Here is a 12434-nt window from a genome sequence, read left to right on the forward strand (position 1 = left end):
CAACATATCATTGCCAGGACCTAGCCTTGATGTAGCTTCGATAGGGAAGAAAAGTCACAGGTGGAAGAAGAAGAGGTCGGAAGCTAAAATCGCACTAAAAATGGAGAGTGCTACAACTCTGCCTGCTGGAAAGAAGGTCTTTGACGCAGAGACAGAGACTTCAACCCCTAAGACGGCCGAAAAGGGAAGTGCTAAGGTAGGGGAATACCTGCATCCGAAGCAACAGTTAGAGGCCATAGAAAAAGTGAAGGAATGGGTGAAGGAGGCCCAAGAGCATCGAAAAGACACTGAGCCCATCATAGAGGACGAGATCGATGATCTCTCTAGCACAAGCATGCCAATCTCACCTCCTCAACCAAAGTCGTGGGAGAAGCAAATGCACCACAAGCAGTGCCGCTAAGGCCAAGCCTTGATGCTACAGGGCCGCAGATGAGTCACGACCATTGGCCAGGACAATCCAGGTTAGAAGAAAGACAAGCACCCAATGATCTCTTGACCGCATTGGTGACTACCCCTGTAACACTTAGCCTGGGAGATCTGCTTAGGCAGCATCCCACCCTATGGCAAGATCTTAAGCAGTGGGTTGAAGGGTCATGAGAGTAGGTCATGACAGACCCTGATGACCATGATGCAGAGACGCAAATACCAAGTTTGACGCTGCACTCTATGCATAAATCCTTACAGGTCAATGCCTTCTCGGAAGGTTCCGAGATGCATGTGGTCTTACCGGTTCTAGCCCTAGGCAATACAACGAGAAAGGGAATTGTGGACACGGGAGCTGGGGTTAGTGTACTTAGCTATGCGGTGCTTCAGATTTGGAAAAACCTGCCTGTCAAAACTACTAGGTTTAATATCACATTAGCAAACAATATGAGTATCAAGCCATTTGGGGTGCTTAAGAATTGGCCAGTGAAGATCGCAGGTGTCCAATTCTCTGTGGACTTTATAGTCATGAAGGGAGTGGACTATGATATCCTATTAGGCTGACCCTGGATGTGCAACGCTAGAGTCATCGAAGATTGGGGTAACGGCTTGATCTTCCTTGGCAATAGAACGGATCCCATGAGAATAGAGATGGACACTTGGAAGACCTCACCAATTGACTTAGATGCCATCTCTACTATGCTCAAGGGTAACACCCAGGTCAAGAAGTCCTATGGGCCCTTGACCAAGTATATCCCATGCCCAGAGGACGAGTGGGATTGGATGCATGCCCTTGCTACAATCGACCTGCCATTCTTAGATCATGAGGCGTATGAGCAAGCCATCAAAATAATTGGCAAGTCTAACGACACACCCTCCATACCAGTCTGCATGATGGCAGGAACCCTTCATGGGAAACCTAAGCCTGCCAACTTCCAAGTCCCAACCAACAAAAGGGAACTCCAGGAGATACTGGAATACTTAACGGACAAGCTAGCTGGCAATCCAGTTGCAAACTTCAAACCACTCCAGGATCTCTTAGATGAATCCAAGTGGCAATGGACTAGAGTGCATGACTTAAACCTCATGTATAACAGGGCCCTAGTTCCTGACCAATGACAAGAGATATACCAAGCCCTAGGAGACGACGAGCAGCCTGATGAAGAGGATTCTAACGACGAATACGAAGACTGCCATTCCTTCAGTGATGAAAGTGAGGGTGAGGTAGATACCGTGGAATACGACACTGAAGGACAAGAAATAGAGAAAATATGAGCAGACTCCAAGCCACAGAAAAAGAGTATCTTCAGGATAGAGCAAGGAGTCATGCGCATGGCATGTAATTGTGCCTGGTTGGAATACGTAGGAGCCATAGACCTTGAGCAAGCAGGCCTAGCCTAGCCAGGAACAACATCAGTGCTTAGGACAGAGTTGCCATCCAAACTACGCCCACCAGGGGAGGCCACCTCTTCTAGCGAGGACGGGGAGTTCGACTTTGAGTCGAAGGTTAGTTCAGATGGTGATCCAGAAATTCCTAGGCCGCCCACGGCTAGCCGCACCAAGGGGGACCTACCCGTCCACCTGAGGCGCAGACGATTAAGGCATAAAAAGGCAAAACAACCCAGGGATACACGAACAGAAGAACATCGAAAATCGCAGGACCTCCCTAAACGATTTACAAAATTCAAAAAAGGGGATAGGGTAATAGTTTTGTTAGGTGCCAAGCGTCAAGGGCAAACGAGTGAACTGATCGAGGGACCAGTCAAGGTCAAGGAGGTGAACCTAGCCCAAGAAGGGGGAACACCCCGATCAGTCTTCATTGCCAATGACTTGACTGAGGAAGAAGAAACGAGTCTTGTCTCTCTCTTGTGAGAGTACATAGACGTGCTCGCCTGGTCCTTAGAAGAGCTTAAGGGGGTAGATCCAAGTGTCGTGACTCACAACATACCCATGATGCCAGACGCAATGCCGGTCAAGCAGCGACTGTACCCTATTAATCCAAAACATGCTCATGTTGTCAATGAGGAGATTGATAAGCTAATGAGAGCGGGATTCATTTATGAAATTGAACACACAGAATGGGTATCAACCATAGTCATCGTGATGAAGAAGAATGGAAAAATCCGAGTGTGCATCAATTACAAGAAGGTGAACGCTGCTACTAAGAGGGACAACTATCCATTGCCGTACACGGAGCACATGCTTGAAAGAGTGGCAGGCAAGGAAGCCTACAGTTTTTTGGACGGCTTCTCAAGGTACAACCAGGTGCAAGTGCGTCCTGCGGATAGGCACAAGACTGCCTTCGCCACTGAGTGGGGCGTCTTTGCTTATATAGTCATGCCCTTTGGATTGACCAATGCCCTTGCCACCTTCCAACGCCTCATGTGCACCATCTTTAAAGACATGCTTCGCAAGGAGTTGGAAGTCTTTGTCGACGACCTCTGTGTCCACTCGACGTGGATTGAACACTTGGACAAACTCCGTGCAGTCTTTGAGCGGTGTCGCTTATATCGTCTCTCCTTGAACCCCTTAAAGTGCCAGGACAACATTGCCACTGACTTCTCGAAAGTCAGGGTTATTGTTGACCTTCCACCCCCAATCAACTACAAGGGAGTTCAACGGTTCCTCGGCCATACGGGGTACTATCGGCGGTTTGTATTGAACTATGCATTGATTGCCAAACCTTTGTACAAGCTGTTGATCGTCTTCGAATGGACCGAGGCATGCCAACGAGAATATGAAAAGTTGAAAAAGGCTCTAACCACAACACCAATTCTACGAGCCCCAGATTGGACCATTACTTTCCACGTGCATATCGATGCTTCTAAGTTTGCCGTGGGGGCAGTGTTGTGCCAACCTGGTGAACACAACTTAGACTATCCAGTGAGCTTTGCTAGTAGATAGCTCATTGAGATGGAAATGAACTACTCGACAACAAAAAGAGAAGGATTAGCCATGGTGTTTGCTGTGAAGAAATTCCAGCACTATCTATTGGCCACACCTTTTACCTTTTTTGTGGACCATCAAGCCCTACTCTATCTAGTAAACAAACCTTGCGCTACAGGACTCATAGCTCGGTGGCTCCTTCTGCTCTTGGAATTCAACTTCTCCGTGGTTGTACGAAAAGGAAAACAGCACTACATGACTGACCATATGTCTCGCACCGCTGGACAAGGCATTGTTGATGAATCACCCGATGCCCATCTATTTAACCTGTCCAGCGAGAGAGATTTATTCAAGGCTGATCTAACGCCATATTGGGCGGATGACATAGTCCAAGTGCTTGAACACGGACTACTTGATCGATCGATAGAAAAAGCCCGACTTAGGCGATTAATCCTTAAGATCCAGCCCTATCAGCTGATCGCAGGCCAACTCTATAGGTTGGGGCAAGATGGATTGCTGCGCAAATGCGTAAGCGAACATGAGATGCACGATGCGCTCTCAGAGGCACACAACGACATTGCTGGAGGGCACTTTAGTGGAGATACGGTAACACGAAAGGTGTTGCAATCTCAACTGTGGTGGCCCATTCTTTTCCGCGATGCAGCACGATTCATCAAGCATTGTGAGGAGTGCCAACGGACAAAAGTCCCGATTTGCAAGGATCAGATGGAGTTTACCCCAGTTATTGCATGACAACCCTTCGAAAAATGGGGAATTGACTTCATAGGGCTCATCAGTCCTGCGGCATAGTATTCACAGGCCAAGTACATCATTGTGGCCACGGACTACCTCACGAAATGGGCAGAGGCAAGAGTGACATGAAAAAATGACTCTAGGACGATTGCCAAGTTCTTAAGGGAGCAAGTAATCTCGCGATTCGGTTGCCCCATCGAACTGGTCAGTGACCAAGGCATGCACTTCATCAACGAAGTGATAGCGCACCTCCTGTCCACCTTTCTCATCATCCATCGCAAATCCTCGCCATACTACCCTCAGGAAAACGGTCAAGCAGAATCCACGAATAAGATTCTTGTCAATGTCCTGACCAAGGTGGTCTCAGCCTCACGCAGCAACTGGGACAACAAGCTGATGGCAGCTTTGTGGGCTTACCGCATAGCTTATAAAACGACTGTCGGTCAAACCCCCTTCAGGCTAACCTATGGAACTGAAGCGGTTCTACCATTAGAATTCTTCGTTCCTAGCTTGAGAATAGCACTTCAAGAACGATGGGAAGGAAAGGAGGCATGGACGCAATGCCTGGTCGAACTCGAATGCCTCTTACAGACTCGCCTTCTAGCCACCCATGCACTTATATGTGAGAAGGCCCGACGCAAGAGTTGGTTTGACAAGCATGTCAAGCATCGCGACTTTTGAATAGGGCAACTTAGTGCTCCTCTACTCAGTTAAGGGACATAAGAAGAAAATGAAATTTAGAGGTCTTGGACCTTTCAAAGTTCGTGCGATCAGCCGCACATGCAATGTCGAGCTCGAGACCTTAGACGGTGAGGGCATAGGCTTCTTTTATGGCAGTCGTATCAAGAAGTACTACCCTCCCACCCATCCTTTGCACGAGCCCCCGATGTTAGAACCGCCTATCAAGATACAAGTGGACACAATCACTGAGATTGATGATGAGGATGAGGAAGCTGTAGAGCCCGCATACCTCCATATCATGGTCACTGCAAAACAAGCATGCGCTTTCAATGCTTTGATCGACGAGGGAGAAGACTTCAATGTCTTAACTCACGATCATTGGACCCAACTTGGTAGACCACCACTTCAACCCACTAATGCGAAATTAAGCCCATATGGGGTCTATTCCTACGCACTTCTCGGCAAGTGCAGAGCCGCCGTTTCTATCGAGTCTGAGACTGTCCCAATGATTTTTTATGTGTTGCCAAATGCTAAAAACGCAGGCACGGAGTTGTTGTTGGGGAAAACTTTCAAAAAGCAGACTTACTGCAATATTGATTATGAGTCACAGTGCATCCACCTCGCAATAGGCAACGTTCGCATTATCACAGATTTCAGCAAGGGCCGTGCGACCTCATCATTGCCCGCAACTCCATCGATAGAAATTATTCGTAACCAAGTCCAAGGAGGGGGGTAGAGCGTGGCCGCCACCTCCCAGATTTCATGAATCACAGTCCACAACAGCAAAACCTAAGGCCCAACAGCTTAGATTTCAATGGTAGCCTAAGCAGCCGCAACTGCCGCCTAGGAGTCGACGCTCCTATCCTCATAAAACCAAAAACTCTAAACCTAGGAGGCCAAGACGCAGTCACAGAAAGCACTGCATGATCAAGCAAAGATGGGTCCCTAAAGCCCTCTTGCATGCGCAAGGCTACTACATGGGCAACACCTGGCTGTGGATCCCTAAGGCCTACACGGCCAAAGGCACTACTCATACGCCGCCCTCAAGCTTGATCAACCCAAGTCCCATAAACCCTCCAAACCATAAGCCCCAGTGCTCTCCAAAACCACAGCCATCCGATTCATCCACGCCCAAACCCAAGAGAGTCACACAAGCCTATCGGCCCAAACAACAGACTCCGTCACAAGAGTCATCACCCGACCAAGTCAATCCGACTCCCCAAATCCAACTTGAATGCAGCAGTCCGTCCATCGTGGCTGCTCCTAATCCACCCATAATCCAGGCAGCCCAACTGCAGACTCAAGAACACTCCCAACCGCAACTCTTCGTTGTCATAGGCTCTAGTTCTAGCAAACCTCGACCACCCATAAGCCTTACGCCCTCCTATGAATGCAAATCCTTTTTAGCACTGGCCGCCGACCTCACTAAGGACACCAGGGATGACGTGGTGGAATGCATTAAACGACTAGACACCATCTTCATGTCGCTAGCACTAACCTACGATCGCTTGGACTTAGGACTATTGGAGGAACCCTTTGCAACTGAAGTTAAAACGATGCCATGCTCCTGGGAGACCTTTGAATTCACATTTGCAAAAGCTTCTCGCTTCGCTGTTGAATTGTTCAACAGCGAGATCTCCAAGGAGCAAGCCATCAAACATCGCCTCATCACGTCATACGATCAACGAACCACTTATGCTATCACTGATCAAGAAATCACAGCGTTATCAAAGCTCGTTGATACTGACTCCCCATTCTTGAGGCATTGGTACACTCTTAGGTTGCAATGGAAAGTTGAAGAGTGCCGTATAATGACCAATGCTGAGCAACGCTGCACTATCAAAACAGTGGAATACGACCCCACATATGTTGCGCCAACCTCGTATAGAGTGCTAACCACTCTTCGGGGCCGACCCATGGAAGAACACATCAAAGGACACCCCTACCTCGACTGCTTGTTGACTGAGGAAGAGTTACACATTGCTAGCCGTGTCAACTCTAGTGACTTCCTAACAGATGTTCTCACATACATCACGCAAGTGGGGATTCGACCCTTTGATCTGGACCGCAAAGCTCACTTAGAATACAACCCCCAGTTCTATGATTGGCTCCTTCACAAGTAACTCCTACACCACCATGCTGAACGCTCTTGCCCTTTTGACCCTAAATCCTAGCAAGGATTCTTCTCAAGCTGGAAGTGGAGGGGGTAAGGTGAATCAAATCAGGCCAATCAAATCAAATTTAGTGAAACACATACATATATTATGAAAAACGGATGGGGTAGAAAAAAGGGCATGGAAACTTTGAAGTAAAGGGCAAAAAGTCAAAGTCTGAAAAGGAAAATCTACATTGGTTCTTAATGAATTCATTCAAAAAGCATAGAGTTTTTCTTTTTTAGGCAATCAACAAATTACTATGTGGAAAGCACTAATGAAATTATGACAGCAACATAAAATATCGCAACAAGACCGTGCCCACCGACTCCCGTTCACGGAGGAGGAAAGACCACAATATGACATATCCCTAGAAAACCGTACCTACAATCAACTGAAGTTTCGGACCATCTGGAACATCGAAGTAGTGTCGAAGGAGGAAGCATCCAAAAGAGTCATCGAGCAGTGCAACCTCACCAAGTACCTGGAGAAATTTGCGCAAAAGCGTGACCACACAAAGTGTGTGGAGTTTCTCAGGACATATGACCCCGACCAGGAGTGCGGCACCGTGACGGTGGGAAGGGGAGAAAATGCTAAATAGGTATGGGTGCACTTGAACCCAGCCTTGGTGAAGAAGGCGTTGGGATTGAAATCGAAGATAGAGAAAAAATAGAAAAGAGATGTCTACACCATGCTGAAAATGAAAAGAGAGGAGGTGCTAACCAATGACAGTATCAACATCCATAACATCCTTGATGCTGAAGCCAGGCTACAGGCAAAGCTAGTGCACGCACTCTTCTTCAGCCAGCGCTACAATGCCTTGATGCATCGAATCAGCGTGCCTGTGCTGGAGAATGTAGCAGCCCACACCTTAGATGAAGTCGACTGAAATGGGTATGTCTGCAAAACCATCGACCAAGCGGCTAAAGCACTGGCTTTGGGAAGTACGCCAGCAGGTGGAGAGTCTCCAACTTCCAAGGCCATAGAAAGGAAGAAGGCCTCATCCAAGGCCTCATTTATCGGCTACAGAAGCATTTTGACTGCGCTCATCCAAGAGGCAGTAAAGGAGACACAGAATGCAGAAGAACGAGAAGGAGAAACGCCGGATAGGTCGCCCCCTCACTAGGACAAAGAAGGGTTCACCGACAGAATCGAGATCGAGGAAGAAGGGGAAGAACAGAAAAGCAAGAAGACGACCAAGAAACCCAAGAAGAAAACAGCCCAAAGGAAGAAAAAGGATGACAAAGGCCGCAATAGGAGAAAGAGGACTTGGAAAGGGCCAAAAAAGAATCCCTTAAGGGGGCCAAGGAGAGGGAGAAGAAGAAGAAACAGGAAGAAGAAAAGGAAAAGGAGGAATTACAAAAGGCAAAGAAGGCGTCAAAGTAGGAGGCTCAGGAGAGAAAAAAGAAGGAAAAGGAAGAAAAAGACAAAAAGGAGGAAGAACGCCGAAAAACAGAAGTAGAAAGGCAAAGAAAAGCCGCTAAGGAAGAAGAGGAACTAAGAAGAAAGGAGGAAGAAGACCTGGCTGAGGCTACACACCGGTCTATCGAACAACAAAGCAGGGCAGATGAATTGGGGAATCTGAGCTCGCAAAGAGAAAAAGGGCCTGGTTCTAGCACACATGCACTGGAAATCATGCTGCCCGCTGTCATTGAGGGCAAGGGCAAAGCCCCAATTCACTCGATTCCTCCCCTCATGGTGCCTCCCACCGAACCAACCACCATCACCCCCAGCATCCCGACCAGTGCCGATGTTTCGAATTTCATGGCATGGATGCAATACTTCATCAACAAAGAAATGGCCCAGGGACAAAGCACCGAAACTACGGCCACAGGGCAAAAGAGGCCAGCCACTAATGCAGAATCAAGGCACGATCCTAAATGGCAGAAGGTGGAAGCCTCGAGATCACTAATCCACACAATGATAATGCCATCAGCTAACTACGACGAGTACGTCGCCGAGCTACTCTCCCAATTAGAGAAAGCTAAGAAGGAACGAAAGATAGCTGTGGTTGAGTTGGTGGTTGAAAAGGAGTCAGTAAGCTTCCTTCCAACTCGACAAAACTAGAATGATAGCCATGCAGCAAAGGGAGATCTCGGATCTCAAGCAAGAAGTGAAGGCTAAGGACAATAGGGAAGAGCATTGGAGGTAGCTACTAGACAATGAAACACAGGAACTTGTGAAAATGCAAAGAGAACACAAGCTCATAATCATGTAGTACGAGAAGCTCATTGCAAAAACCGCCAAAGTCGAAGTGCTTATGGCTGAGCTCAATGTCAGGGACGAGGAAAGAAAACAGAACATGGAGCAGCATCAGCAGAACAAGATCAAGTCCCTGACCAATTAGTTGAACTCCAAAAAAGAAGAACAAGAGAAACTGGTCAGAGAACGGGAAGACTAAGAACAAAGGCTCACGACCCTGGCTCTAAGGCAAGGAGAGAGCCTAGAAGAGATGAACAAGAGAGCAGAGGAGTGGGCCACGCCACGTAGAATGAAAGAAGGGTGAAGACACTGGCACGAAGCCTTGCTCTGGTGGAAAAAGAGAAGATCATCGCAGAGAACAAGGCAGAAGCCACCCAGGTGGCCTTCGGTGCCCAACAAAAGGCCTTCCTCAACACAATCATGGACACCACTGGCCCAGAGGAGGGAGAATTGTTGGAGGTGGCATAAAAGAAGATTTACATTGCACACAGAGCCTTGCATGCAGGACTGTAGATGCTACCCCAACTTGCGGAGATTAGATTGAGCCTGGAAGAGCAAAGGAAATACCTACTGTTGGCCGGCCTAACCCCCCATGAAATAGATGCCATAGGATTTGAAGAGGGAGCACAGCAAGGAGACTGGTAGGGGGAGGAAGTAGAACTCGAACTCGACATGGGAAGATTCAGAGAGGATCTGATCCCACAACCCCCCTCGCCGTAGTCTCAAGAGCAACAACAGGAGGACCCATCTACAGAGAGGCAAGCCGCACTTAAAGAGAGACGTAGGAAGTTAGTCGAAGAAGCCAGGAAGTAGTTAAGGGCCAAGCCAGATGTGCAGCCGTCTGCACCCCTCCCACCTTGCCCTGATGATATCCTAGCTGGATTCCACACAGAGCTAGTGGTTTGGGAGAGACAAGAAAAGAAAAGGATCCATTCACCTTTAGCTTTCTTCTGCCCAACAGCCTGCGGAGGGTCTTGCCGCTTAAGGTGATGGAGGAGGTGATCGCGATTGGTGGCCGACTAGGGCAAAAGTGGCTAGAAGAGAGAGAGAAGACCCCCACCTCTTGGGGAACTGAAGAGGCTGACTATTGGCAAAACAAAGTTTTTGAAGTTCCACATACAGTACAGGGCTATAAAAGCCAACCCCTGTGGATGAGGCGAGTATGCGACATTAGTATGCTCGCCTAGATGGCGTTTCGTAACACGCAGCCCTTCGAGAGGAACAACCCCACATACATGGCATACCCTCGAAGGGTAGGTGTGGATTTTGATGCCACCCTCCACGGGCGTTACGACTTTTCCATTATCTATAACTCCAATGTAGTATCCTTCGAACATGCCCTCCTCTTTAACTCAGAAAGCCTAGATGACTCTATGACGCGCTTCCTCGCAGATTTCTCTTCATGCCCCGATCCAACTTTTGTAACTACATGTAACTACCTTAGATTACTTAAGCTATTACTTAAGCAGGACTCAACTCCAAAAGAGCACGGCCTGCCTCCCCTCTTCTTTGACCCTAACTCCATTGACAGCTGTGCCATGGCTCGTCTAATGATGAGGGCTAGTCTCCTCCCCTCTTTTTGCCTAGCCCTCCTAGAAGACATGAATGACAGGTAGTTTACTAAATGCAATCACTCTTTCCTCCACCCTCTCTCCACGTCTGCATGAATCTAAAAGGATACATGCAAAGCTACAAATTTTTGAGCAAATCCATCCGACCCCCTTCCCCTCCTCATTCAGATGAAGAGAATTAGGCCCTGGCTGTCATTCCACTATTGTAACTTCAAAAAAAAAAAAAGAGAAGAGAAAAGTAAAGTAAAAGTGAAGAAAAGAATAGCATGAAAGGAAAAGCACGAAAAACACTCTCCACTAACTGGAAAACATAGCCCACTTTGCAGAAGCACTTACCACCACATAAAGCACGATCACTACACCTAGGGGTTCTCAAGTTAGGCATGCCCAGTGGCTTTGGTCAGCCGGCTCCACTCCTAACCCGCTAGCCCTTTTTCTCCCCCACTTCACGCTTAGGGCACATCAAGGACAGGACATACCTAGGGAGGTAACACTCGCCTATGGTTAGACCTGTCACCCTAAGCCACTTGTACCGCACCTCCCTTGGCACAAATGGGGTCCTCAAGTATGGGGCATCACCCAGGCTTACCTGTGGTTAGACCCACCTCCCCATTCCACTAGCACGAGCACAATACACTAACACAATAAGGTAGGCACTCCCCTTAGTAACAGCACCACACCTTCTTCTTTCAAGCATCACAAAAAGCAACAAACCACCAACTTCGGAGGCCCCCATCAACCACGCAATATCCATTTGGCTTCTCCGACAAAAATCATTTCATAGCTTCCACGAGCACCTGAGTCTCCAAGTGGCCCTTACCTTTACACCACTTGGCCAATTGCCTGCCAACCTACAACAACACAGAAGTGCCATGGGACTGGTACCCATCGAGGAGGGGGGTAATGTTAACCCCGAGTCGAGATGGCTGAAAAAGGAAGGAAAAAGCACAAAAAAAAGAGGAAAAAGAGCAAAGACACGCATGCGACCTCGAAAGCTAAGCTGGGGCAAAAAGCGCAATTTTAAATGAAAGGTGCCTCAAAAAACTTGGAAAACTCTTATAAAAGAGCGCTAGGCTCCCTCTTGTGCCAATTGTAAAATATTAGACGGGTGTAGGCTAGAGGCATGAAGCAAGAAGAGGGAATTAGAAAAAGGGACCTTGCCACAATGGACGGTCATGTAAAAAGGGATGGGCGCCCATGGGGTTTTTAGGGTTTGTATATATAAAGTTCAAAAAGTGAATGGAAGCTCATTCTTTGGTGTGTGGCTAACAAGAGCTCTCTTCTTCTCCTCTTCTCCTCATCTTCTTGCTTGTGTGTGCTCTTGAGAGAGGGAGTGTGAGAGTGTGAGGGAGTGAGTGTGTGAGAGTGAGGGATCAAGAGGGTGAAGCTCTTCACCATATCCTCTTCTCTTCTTTTCTTCTCTTCTCTTTTCTCGCGCACGCGGCTATGGAGGATGGAGCTTGGAGATGGAGGAGGCTTGAGGATGCTTGAGCTCGCATCTAGGATCGTGGAGCTACCGGGGTGTGCGAGAGAGGAAGGAACTCATATCGGCATCAAGGTAAGCTCACTACACTCATAGGATCGACAGCGCGTCGGCTAGGTGAGAGATAGCCATTAGAGCTTGCTTGAAAAGCTTGAAGCAATAAGCGGTCCGTGGGTCTTGGTGGTTGAGCGTGAGCTCCCACTACAAGGAATGAGAGAGAGGGAATAAACATACATCATAATAAAGAAAGAGAAAGAGAGAGAGAGATGGAAGGAGAGGAGA

The sequence above is a fragment of the Lygodium microphyllum genome, chromosome 1 (genome assembly GCF_053477565.2).
Source record: "Lygodium microphyllum isolate KBCC chromosome 1, Lygodium_microphyllum_v1.1.10, whole genome shotgun sequence".
NCBI classification, from domain to species: domain Eukaryota; kingdom Viridiplantae; phylum Streptophyta; class Polypodiopsida; order Schizaeales; family Lygodiaceae; genus Lygodium; species Lygodium microphyllum.